This window comes from Lissotriton helveticus, chromosome 11 (assembly GCF_964261635.1).
Source record: "Lissotriton helveticus chromosome 11, aLisHel1.1, whole genome shotgun sequence".
Taxonomy (NCBI): Eukaryota; Metazoa; Chordata; class Amphibia; order Caudata; family Salamandridae; genus Lissotriton; species Lissotriton helveticus.
In genome coordinates this window covers 1,127,032,908-1,127,045,510 of record NC_136072.1, presented here as the reverse complement: position 1 = coordinate 1,127,045,510, position 12,603 = coordinate 1,127,032,908, and the positions used below count along the sequence as shown (strand labels likewise).

At 47.5% G+C, this 12,603-nt stretch overlaps 1 protein-coding gene across 3 annotated transcripts in view; it reads left to right on the top strand.

Annotated features, from left to right (window-relative positions):
* SLC25A1 (solute carrier family 25 member 1) overlaps positions 1–12,603 on the top strand; it is a 163,658-nt gene that overhangs the window by 65,141 nt on the left and 85,914 nt on the right. The window lies entirely within an intron of this gene.

Genomic DNA, 12,603 nt, shown 5'->3' with positions numbered 1-12,603 from the left:
TTTAAGCTCGTTTTTCCTGCCGCCTTATGATTTTGGCTCCTCACTGGGTGACTGTGTGAAGGGAGCTGAAAACGTGTGACACACTGGCACCGTGTGAGTTGACAGGTATGTATTACCGACAATAGCAATCCCTATCGAAGGCAGGTCTGCTTACAAAACTGCCTGCTTAACTCATAAAGCCCTTCACCAAAAAAATCCGCAGTACCTCTCCAAGAAACTCCTCATCGCTGGTACCACTCGTACCTTGAGAAGCTCCAACACCCTCCTCCTAATCCCACCTCTGCATAAAAAGAAAGCCACACAGTCTCGCTCCTTCTCTGGCAATGCCCCTACTATCTGGAATGCCCTCCCAAAACACCTGCGCTGTAACCCCTCCTATTACAGTTTCAAAAAAGACCTCAAAACCCACCTCCTCAATTACTATTGGGGATCCTAACCCGTGCCTTACGCCTGTGCCGTACTCCGGATCTCCTATCACCATACTTGTATTTGTTCCGTAATATCTGCCCTTCCTCATGTACACCACTCTACCTAACTACTTGAATCATATTACTTGAGGTGTATTGCTCCAGCTCCTGTTTATCTATCATGATTTTTATAATGCTTATGTTGTTCTTACTTTGTATATTCTCACATTGTTGTTTCCTTACCTCTTATATGCTTTTATACCATGTTTGCCTTATACTATCCTAATCATGTAAAGCGCTCTGATACCTCTGGGTCTATCCAGCACTATATAAAACATTTAAAATAAATACAAATAAATAATACTGAGAGAGAGCGTTGGGTCAGCTCATTGCGGATGTAAGTTGTTACCACGCGATATATTACATCGCGGTACTTTACAACGCGTCTTTTACAACGCAAGTCGTTACCACGACTTGCGCTGTAGGGTGCTGGACTTAGGAATAGTTAAATTTACTATTCCAACACCAGCCTTCGTACAGTAGGGAAGGTGTTTGAATAGTAAATCTACTATTCCTTAGCCTAGAGCGCCCTCCAGCGCAAGTCGTGGTTACGACTTGCGTTGTAAAAGACGCGTCGTAACTGCACTGCGGGGCAACATCCGCGTTGTAAAGGATGTTCCCCGCTCATTGCTTACCATGGCTGGCTTTCTCGTCACTTTCATTTGCGTGATTCTTATTTGATTGTTTTCCTGCATCTTGTTGTGTCCATCTCACCTGGACCATAGCTTCTTTAGATCTTTTGACTGGATGACTCGTATCCTTCCACTGCTTGCATTTAGGGATCTACTTTTTCTTCTTTACTCCAGCATTCTTGTAGAGTGCATGTGTTTTCTGCCTGTCTCCTGTGTGTGCTGCTCCCCCCTCAAATCTCGGCCCTTTCTGCTTTTACTGTTAATCTCACCATCCCCTTGAGCTTGTCTGTTGCTTCTCAGAACCTCTGTCCAGTTTTTTTTTACATTTTATTTTTAACCCTCCTCCCAACCGCACAAGCTTCTCCGCTGTCCCCAGCCTCCCCTCACCCCAGGGTTATCCCCTCCTTAGCTTCCTGTCCCTCATAGTTACGCTCTTTCACAAAAAATCAAATATTTCTATCTTCTAGGAAGGTCTAGCAGCTGCAATTGCAGCTAGGCCACTCATTTCTTTTTTTTTTTAAAAGCACTTTGACACAATTGTTATATTTTTTTGATTATCTACTCCACAATGGACGTCCGCTAGCTTGGAGTTGGAAATTAAACAAAAAAATAAAATGGTGTCTGCATTATCACGCATTTGTGTTTATCCGTGTGATGCTGGGGTTGCTGTAGCGTCATGGCGCACATGGACACGTGTGATGACGCATGCACGTGTACGCATCACTGCCTTTTTCTTTTCTTGTTTAACATTTCTTCTGTTTAACAATACAGCGATAACCTTTGGCAGGCTTTGCCTGACGTCTGATGCCAGTAAAGTGTTTTTCATTGTACTGAGTTGTAGGTAGACTGATGGTGCCAGCAGCCGGCTGCCCAAGGCCCAGGCCCTGAAAACCTGCTTAATGTTGCTTCAAAAATTCCTGGATCCAAGCATGCAGTCACGTGGACCCACGTCACTGGTGTGGCTTTTTAACTTTCAATCTATTACCTCTGATGCATTTATTCCCTCTGTCCCAGGCTGAGCCCCGGGGTGGTAAATTTCTCGCTCTACTTATTGCATTCATTTGTGGCAAGGGAAGGACTTTTGTGATCCCGTGCTCGATGCTTTTAGAGGGCTTACAGGGGGGGGGAGGAGAGAGGGAGGCTTGGCAGGGGTCGAATAGTAGCTCTTGTTGCTAAGCACAAGCAAATGCAGAAACCAAGCGTAACTCCGGCCATTGTAGGGCCCTGCAGACATTTAGCAGTGCCCTAGCAAAACGGTGACCACCTCCTTCTAGGTCACTGGGGACACTGTTCCAGTTCTCGGCTTTCATGTGATAACCTAAGGCATTGTGGGAGTTGTAGTCTTGTTTTTGCTCTTTTAACTAATTAGAACTGAGACAGGGGATCATTGATTTGTAGGTGAAAAGTTCAGGACTGCTGACAGTCAGTAATGACCTGGGGTGAGATGGTCGCCCAGCCAGGCAGGGGTCCAGGGTTGATGGGTCATGGGCCGAGCGGTGGTCCAGCATTGCCAGAGATGGGACAGGCCCTGTGACTTACTGGAGGATGGAATGGAAGGAGTTGGCTTGCTTTTCCAGATAGGTATCCTTACCTCACCTTTGATGTCAGCAGCAATGGTTTATGACAGGAAGGTGTGTGTAGACCACACTTTGCAACAACAGCACAATACAAAGATACAAAGAACTTCAAGGTCAACCCAAGCTTAGCTAAGAGGTTACATTATTAATACCATTATCGGAGCACGAAAGAATAAGATTTGATTGGTGGATGAGGATTTATTAATCCGGCTGTTCGAGGGCGCTCTGCTGTCTTGTCTTGTGGAGCTTGTCCACTGGTCCATAGAGACCGAGCTCTGTTCCTGTTTGCTCTCTCTCTGCTGTTCAGCTCACAGGAAGCTCTGCCCCTTGACCTGCTGTCTGATCCAAGCATGCCCTGGGACACGAAGCCCTGTCTTGTTCACAGGAAGTCCTCTCCCTGTCCACCAGTCCCAGGAAGTCCTCTCCCTGTCCACCAGTCCCAGGAAGTCCTCTCCCTGTCCACCAGTCCCAGGAAGTCCTTTCACTGTCCAGTATTCCCAGGAAGTCCTGTCACTGTCCACCGGTACCAGGAAGTCCACTCCCTGTCCACCAGTCCCAGGAAGTCCTCTCCCTGTCCACCAGTCCCAGGAAGTCCACTCCCTGTCCACCAGTCCCAGGAAGTCCTCTCCCTGTCCACTTGTCCCAGGAAGTCCTCTCCCTATCCACCAGTCCCAGGAAGCCCTGTCCCTGACCAGTATTCCCAGGAAGTCCCCTCCCTGTCCACCAGTCCCAGGAAGTCCCCTCCCTGTCCATCAGTCCCAAGAAGTCCTCTCCCTGTCCACCAGTTTCAGGAAGTGCCGTCTCTGTCCACCAGTCCTAGGGAACCCTGCTCTTTTGGTATGTATGACATTACATCGCATGCTTTTACCACGCATGCCTTTACAACACGGTTTTTACAACGCAAACCTTTACAACGCATAGCGCTTTGGGGTGCTGGATAGTGAATAGTTTAATTTACTATTCCAACTCCAGTCCCCGTGGACACTAGGGAAGGTGTTGGATAGTAAATTAAACGTATTCCCTATCCTAGAGCGCCCACCAGCGCAATGCGTTGTAATGGTTTGCGTTGTAAAAGTTGCGTCGTAAAGGCACTGCGTGGTAAAAGTTGCGTTGTAAAGGATGTTTCCCGCTCTTTTGTGCTACCGAGCATGTCAGCTGTCCCATTGAGCCCTGCCATCTGAACCACTCACAGGAGGCCTGCCCCTTGTACTGCTGTCCCGGGCATCACTGTCCTGCACATAGGAAGCTCTGCCCATTGTCTGCTCTCCTAAGGGGTCCTGTCTTCTGACCCGCTTACCTGGAGTCCTAACACTTGCTCTGCAGCCTCACACAACCCTAACTCTTCACCTACTTCCAAAATGATCCTTTCCCCTTCCCTGCTGTTCCTGGGGGTCCTACTCTCTTGTGCTGCTGAGCCTGTCCACAGTATCATAATGACCCCATCCCTGTTCATGGAGGCTCTTCCTCTCGTCCTGTTCACAGGAGACCCTGCTGTCCCATGTAGCCCTCTCCTGGTCCCAGGTAATCCTGCTGACCCAAGAAGCCCTGTCCCTGTCCGTCAGTCCCAGGAGCCCTGCTCTCTTGTGCTGCAGAACTCGTCCACTGTCCCATAGAGGTGTGTTTCTGGTACTCCCAATCTATGGGCCTCTGTCCCACGTCCTGCTCACTTGGGTCCCTTGTCTTGCTGTCCCAGACAGCCTTGTCCCATCTCCCGCTCACGGGGGGTCCTCGCTCTTGTCCTACTGTCCCAGACAGCCTTCCCATCTCCTGTTGACAGGGGTCCTGGCCCTTGTTCTACTGTCCCAGACAGCCTTCCCATCTCCTGTTGACAGGGGTCCTGGCCCTTGTTCTACTGTCCCAGACAGCCTTCCCATCTCCTGTTGACAGGGGTCCTGGCCCTTGTTCTACTGTCCCAGACAGCCTTCCCATCTCCTGTTGACAGGGGTCCTGGCCCTTGTTCTACTGTCCCAGACAGCCTTCCCATCTCCTGTTGACAGGGGTCCTGGCCCTTGTTCTACTGTCCCAGACAGCCTTCCCATCTCCTGTTGACAGGGGTCCTGGCCCTTGTTCTACTGTCCCAGACAGCCTTGTCCTATCTCCTGTTCACAGCGGTTCCTGGTCCTTGTCTTGCGGATCAGCTTTTGTTTATGATTTGCCTCTGAGAGGTGAGTGTCTCATAGGGTCTTGCAGTCTCTTTGTTATGCCATAGATAGGACTGCCCTGCCTTTCGAGAGCTCGGACCAGAAAGGTGTCCATGGTCTGGCTAATTGCCTTGAATTCCATTGAGTGATGGCAACAAACAACCAATCCGAAAGCTCTTTTTTAAATGTACACATTACACATTATCAGAACCAAAAACCAGGACGGGCACTGACATAGAAATAGGACACTAAACGTTGACACTCCTTTAGTGATAGATCTATCTGTCTGTCTGTCTGTCTGTCTGTCTGTCTGTCTGTCTGTCTGTCTGTCTGTCTGTCTGTCTGTCTGTCTGTCTGTCTGTCTGTCTGTCTATCTATCGCCCTCACTCTATCTATCTATCTATCTATCTATCTATCTATCTATCTATCTATCTATCTATCTATCTATCTATCTATCTATCTATCTATCTATCTATCTATCTATCTATCTATCTATCTATCTCTCTATCTATCTATCTATCTATCTATCTATCGCCCTCCCTCTATCTATCTATCTATCTATCTATCTATCTATCTATCTATCTATCTATCTATCTATCTATCTATCTATCTATCTATCTATCTATCTAGCTATCTAGCTATGTAGCTATCTATCTCTATATATATATATGTATATGTGTGTATATAATTGTAAATCCAAGTAAGCGCACAATCAGGGGATCGTTTCTTTAGCCCAAAATGTTCATTTCCAGTAATGCGTTTCGACTGCACACAATGTGAGCAAGACTGCGTGCCATTCGAAACGCATTACTGGAAATACAAATCTTGGGCTAAAGAAGCAACCCCTTGAGTGTGCATATATATATATGTATATATGCCGGTGGAGGGTATATATACTCTCCCAGCCCTGTGTTATGGATACTGCAGACCTCATTCACCCTCATTCAATCGTGCAGTGCTGCTTGAATGAAGCGAGGCAGCATAGCAGGTGACTCAGTAAAACGTAAGTTGTTTCTCTGGTGTGATAAGAGGTCCAGATGAAACGTGAGCCTGCACACCCCTCTGATTAATGTGCATGTTCATCCAGCCCTCTCTCAAAAACTGGAACATGTCTTTGTTTTGCCAGAAAGTGTTGGGACATAGGGGCAGCCTTTAACACCTTCGCTGTGGCGGCTATTCCGCCGCAGCGCTAAGGGGGCAGGGGCCCGCGCGGCGCGCCCATGCTGGTGACGGAACCGCTCCGTCACCAGCCTCGGTTGAGCTGTGCTCATGACGGAGCGGTTCCGTCATGGCCCCGCCCACTCAATGGAACGAGCCGTGCAGGCGCGTCGAGCGGGCCATGACGGAACCGCTCAGTCATCAGCACAGCGCTACCGCGACTGATGACGGAGCAGTTCCGTCATCAGCACGGAAGTGGTTAAATACCAAGGACAGTCCAGGCAAAACCAGGACGTCTGGTCACCCTAACATTATACCCTGCTACAGACTTCATTGCTCACAGGTGAACATCTCTCCAGTCCCCCCGGCCTTCCCAACATGGTATAGCTGTCAAGCAATCATAACCCATAAATTAGTTCTTGAAAGTATTGTTTTTCAAAGCTAAGCATTTTTATGGTTTAATTCTTTGAATTATTAAGAGTTTCCACATACACCCACGTACAACCATTGGCCAGTGGAGCGGTGTGAGGATCTGGGTGTACTGTATGATATTGCTGTGCGGTCTAATCATGGAGTCATCTCACATATACCGTCTTGGCTTCAGTCAGTATCGTTTACCTAACCTTAAGCTCAACCCAGGGTAGCTGTGGCTGCGAGCAGTAAGGTTTGGCAAATGGACTTAGTGTGAAGCATTTAACAGCACCAAACAACGAAATAAGAAAATCACAAAACAATAAAAAGACACAACAACATATTTTTATGAATTTTTTGAGACCTTGATTAACAAAATCCAGTGGAGGGTTCCGGAGATACAGGTTTTAGAACTTGTTATCACTTTTATATGGAACTGCATGCAAACAAGCATTAGCAAATGTAAAGTTTGTAAAAGTTATTGTAAATAGTCTGGCTCTACCTGGGCGATCAAATGCAGCAGGGATAAGGCCTAGGGGCCCAGAAAGGATACTTTGGAGAGTTACCTGGCCACCAGAGGGTTTTTGAAGCAAGTTCTCTACTTTACAGGATGACCGCCATAGACTTTAATAGAGTGGTCCTGATGCTGAGGGATGCTGGCAAAGGATGCTCCTGATGCTGTGTGGTTGACGGGGGTGAAGTACGGTCAAGTCCTCGACCCACAAGTGAGTTAGGCGACTCTGTCTAGGGATATCGGGGCCCCACGAAGTCCTCTGTGCACTGCGGTCACTGCAAATGTTTGGCGGGGGCTGGCGTCCCTCTTTGGCAATGAATACCATCACAACCAACACTCATGAGTCCAGCAGTAACAGGTGAACCTTTTGGCTATTTCTGAATTATCCTTTGGTTTGCCCGGCATCTGGTAGCGACACCCTTTCTGCGGGGGCTACCAGAGATGCAACTTGGGCTCTTTCAGGTTTATTGTCCCCAGTTCCATTCTGGGGAGGCATGCAACTGACCCTTGGAGTCTCTGCTTCAGATTTGGGCTGGGAATCAACTTTTTCCCAATCCAGGCATGCAAAACAGGGTCCAAACTCTGCTAGCCTAAAGTGCAGCAGGTGCAGTTGCTCCGATGTCCCTGCCTCTCTTTGTGTGCTTCGAATGTGTGCCCAGTGATCTTCTTCTTGTTGTCTTTCCAGATGTAGTGGGTACTGAGGGGCATGGTGCCAAGGGGTGCCCTACTTATCCCAAGAAAGAGCCCAGGGGGGACCACGCAGTCACTGGCCAATGGACTACTGGGTCCTCTCCTCTCTAAGGACGAAGGTCCTGTGAGTGTGGCATCTGGCTTGTTTAAGATGGTATGACCCTTCCTCGGTTGTCGAGAGCAGGGTAGCCCACCCTACAGGTGTGGCTACCAGTGGGCTTCACACCTATGGGAAAAAAATGGTGTATCCAATTAAGGGGATGTATGACGTTACAACGCATACTTTTACAACGCCTACCTTTACAACGCGTTTTTTACCACGCATACCATTACAACGCATAGCGCTTTGGGGTGCTGGATAGTGAATAGTTTAATTTACTATTCCAACTCCAGTCCCCGTGGATAGTAGGGAAGGTTATTGGATAGTAAATTAACATATTCCCTATCCTAGAGCGCCCCCCAGAGCAATGCGTTGTAATAGTTTGCGTTGTAAAAGTTGCGTTGTAATGGTAGGTCGTTGTAAAAGTTTAGTTGAAAAGGTTGTATACCCAATTAAGGATACCCATTTGTAATGGGTCGGGACACTGGCACTGAGGTCTGGACAGCAGGCCCCAGTGCTCATTCAAAGTCGAAAAACCAGCAGCTAATAGTGTAAATGGGGCAAAAAAGTGGTTAATCAAACAGTGTTATCAAGTATTTCACCCAGCCATAACTAATCAACAAATCACTCCCCTTCCCCTCAACCGGTCTGTGCGTTTTATTAATCCCTCTTTCGCTTTCAGCTCTGCGTGTGTTCTCCTGAATGTTCACCTCTCCAACTCCAAACTGGGCTAGGCGCGACAGTCTCCATTCTTAAGTACGGTGGGCCTGTGTGATACAAGACCCCTGGTATATCTGGGGCTGGAGAGCTCCCTGCATTCTGAGGCCAGGAAGTCAATACATTGTCCCCAACTTCTCTCAAATGTGGCCTCTTTCCTTTCCAGATTTGCTGAGAGCTTTTCATACCCAAGAAAGGTCCCAGAGCTTGTTGAGCCAAGCACCATAGTTCGGCACCATTTCTTCCCCCCATAGAGCGGCGATGGGCCGCCTGGCTGTGCATAATCCAATGTTGATTGCTTTGCCTCTCCCAGAGCAAAGGGACATGCCTGTTCATTAGGAAGGCTCAGTAAGATCTAGGCATGGGACTGTGGGATGTCTGGATCGAAGATGGTGTTCATGCTGGACGACATCTCCCCCCAATACTGGTGTAAGTTTGGGCTTCACTATAACAGACTTGTGTGCACTGAGTGCCTACAACCACTCACTTCCTCCAACACTGGAGAGATCTCTGGCGGCGCCATTTAAGAACCACAGCTGGTAACATTTTAAAAGAAGGGGCAGAAAGGAAGAACAATAAGAAGACAAGAAAAATGGAATTAAGAAAGTAATAAACGAGGTGAGAAAGAAGTAAAAAGAATGGAGAAGAAAAAAGGTAAAGAGAAAACAAGAAAGGAAGAAAAAGACGGGAAAAGGGAACGGAGTTTCTTAAGAGAGAAACAGAAACAAGGAAAGACAGTTAACAGCTTGAGAAAGACAGAAAAAAACAGAAGAGGAAAACGGATAATAAATAGAAAGATAGAAAGACTAAGGAAAGACAGAGAAAGAATGAAAAAGGATAGAAGAGAAAAAAAGAATAATGATCAGAAGCAGAAACAAAAAGAGGAAAAATATTAAAGAAAAGAGAAATAAAGAAGGAAAGAAAAAAGAAATAGAAAGAAGTCTAGAAAGGGTGAGATAGGAGAAGCAAACAGAAAGATAAAAATAAATAAAGGGAGAAAGGAGTCAAAGAAAGGAGACAAAAAGAAAGACAGAAAAGAAAGACAATGGAGGAATAAAAAACAACGCAGAAAGTTCAGAAAACAGACAGAAAATTAGAAGAAAATAAATCTATAAAAGGAGTGAGAGAAAGAGGAAGAAAAAGGGAGGCATAGAAACAAAAAGAAGGGAAAATGTGAATATGGGAATGAATTAGTGGAAAAGGAAAAAAAGAGAAAAAATTAGAGATGGATGAGAGCTAAAAAGTGGGAAATCAAATGAACACATGAAAAGAGGAAGAAGGCAAGATAGAAAGGAAAGATAGACGGTTAGAAGAACAAGGGTCAGAGAATTAGAAGTAGAATTAGAAGTAGAGAAAGCGATAAGAAAGAAACAAGAAAGGGGGAAAAAGAAAGCATGAGAAAAAAGTAAAAACAAAAGGGGAGAAATTAGAAAAATAGAAAAGGAAGCAAGAAGGAATGTTCAGACAACGGTTGACAGACATCTTCTGTAGGGCTGTGTTTAAAAGTGCGGCCTTATCAGGAGGCCGTCAGCTGAGCGGTCCCAAAGGAGCCGGCAGATAATCGTCGTGTGTCAGAGGCAGCCTAGGAGTTTGCTCAGAGGCTGTCACCCAGCCTCCCTCCCTTGCCCTGCTCTCAGAGGGAGGATCGAACATCCTGTCGTTCAAGGTTAGTTGGGCTGGTGTTTTCTTTAAAGGGGTGTGGGCTTTTTCCGCCAATCACTGGGTCCTCCGTGGTAGCGATGAGTCATGCTTTGGGAGTGCGGATCCCGCCTGCATGAGTCAGCATAATTGCAGCAGACTGCAGCCCTGGAAAGCGGGGTGGGTGGAGCGACGGTGGAAGGGGCGGGGAGATGGCGGAATGAAGAGAATTAGAGTATATCCATGTGTATCTCCTCCCTAAGTAGATAGAGATATTACTAGTATATGCCTAGAATTTGTATCTCCTCCTTGTGTGACTTTATCTCTTGTACATTTGCAATTTTTTCCGTTTGTACCTTTTTATAACGTATGTAATCCTAAATCCGTATGTTTTCAACTGGTTCTTATGTAAGTCAAAAATTTGCACATTTTTTGTCCGCTTGTAACCTTCATTCCTTATGTTTGAAACTGGGTCCTATGTAAAGCGCTCTGACACCATCGGGTAAAGTTTGCGCTATATAAAATCGCAAAAAATAAATAAATAAATAAATAAATAAACCGAAGGGGGAAAGAAAGTGTTTCAAGGGACGGACGACGTGAGGAGAGTGTGCATGTAGGAAGAGGAATGGTCAAAGAATATTCCTTTCTTTTATTAGTTTGGAAGTTTTGTATAGCATGTACAACAAGGCCCGTGTGTGGCTGACCTCTTAACAAAGAAAGATGTGCATTACAAGCATAATGTGCAAATAAAAACGATGATACATCAAGAGGACCCATTTGGCGTTAGTGGCCTGTTAAAGGGAAACAAATGCAATACAAGCATTGGTAATGTCAAAAGGTCTGGTGCTGTGCCCAGAACTCAGAAAGGCACATCCCACCCTGCACTCACAAGTCAAGTCAAGTCAAAACATTTGTATAGCGCACTACTCACCCAGAGGGTCTCAAGGCGCTTGAGGGAAGGGGGGGGGGTGTTCGTTACTTATCAAATAGCCAAGTTTTGAGTTGTTTTCTGAAGGAGAGGTGGTTCTGTGTAAGGCGGAGGTGGGTGGGGAGAGAGTTCCAGGTTTTGGCCGCTAAGTAGGAGAAGGATCTTCCTCCCATGGTGGCTCTTCGGATGCGTGGCATCGCGGCGAGGGCTTGATTGGACGATCGAAGTTGGCGGGTGGGGGTGTAAAAGGTCAGGCGCGTGTTGAGGTATTTGGGTCCCAGGTCGTATAGGGCTTTGTGTGCGTGGGTGAGGAGACGGAACGTTATTCTCTTGTTGACTGGGAGCCAGTGAAGGTCTCTTAGGTGACCGGATATGTGGTTGTGACGGGGTATGTCTAGGATAAGTCGGGCGGAGGCGTTCTGAATGCGTTGGAGTTTATTCTGTAATTTGGCTGTTGTTCCGGCGAAGAGGGTGTTTCCGTAGTCCAGTCGGCTTGTGACAAGTGCTTGGGTGACCGTCTTTCTTGTTTCGGTGGGGATCCAGCGGAAGATCTTTCTGAGCATACGTAAGATGTTAAAGCATGATGATGAGACGGCGTTGACTTGTCTGGTCATCGAGAGGGAGGAGTCTAGAATGAATCCCAGGTTGCGAGCATGGTCTGTTGGTTTGGGTGCGCTGCCCAGGGCCGGTGGCCACCATGAGTCGTCCCATGCGGAGGGTGATGATCCTAGGATGAGGACTTCCGTCTTATCAGAATTCAGTTTTAAGCGGCTGTTCTTCATCCACTCGGCAATGTCTTTCATCCCTTCGTGTAGGTTAGTTTTAGTGGTGTTTGGGTCTTTGGTGAGGGAGAGGATCAGCTGGGTGTCGTCGGCATAGGTGATGATGTTGAGGTTGTGTTGGCGTGCGATGGATGCGAGGGGGCTCATGTAGACGTTGAAGAGGGTGGGACTGAGCGATGATCCTTGTGGTACGCCGCAGATGACTTCGGTGGCCTCTGATCTGAAAGGGGGGAGGCGTACTCTCTGGGTTCTTCCGGCGAGAAACGAGATGATCCAGTCCAGTGCTTTTCCTTGTATCCCGACGTTTTTGAGGCGTTGTACAAGGGTGCTATGACAGACCGTGTCAAACGCTGCGGAGAGGTCCAGGAGGATGAGGGCCGCTGTTTCCCCGTTGTCGAGAAGTGTTCGGATGTCGTTTGTAGCTGCAATGAGGGCGGTCTCTGTGCTGTGTTTGGCTCGGAAGCCGGACTGTGAGGGGTCGAGGGAGCCGTTAGATTCGAGGAAGGCTGCGAGCTGATTGTTGACGGTCTTCTCTATGACCTTGGCAGGGAAAAGGAGGAGCGAGATGGGGCGGTAGTTTTTAAGTTCAGTCGGGTCTGCTGTGGGTTTCTTCAGTAGAGCACTGAGTTCGGCATGTTTTCAGCTTTCTGGGAAGATAGCGGTGTTGAGGGAGCAGTTGATGATATCCCGGAGATAGGGTGCGATGATGGAATCGGCCTTGTTGAAGATGTGGTGGGGGCATGGGTCGGTTGGTGATCCGGAGTGAATGGAGTTCATCAAGCGGATGGTGTCTTCGGTGCTGATTGGGTCCCAGGCGTCAAGGGTGGTGGTGGGGGGATTCAGTTCGG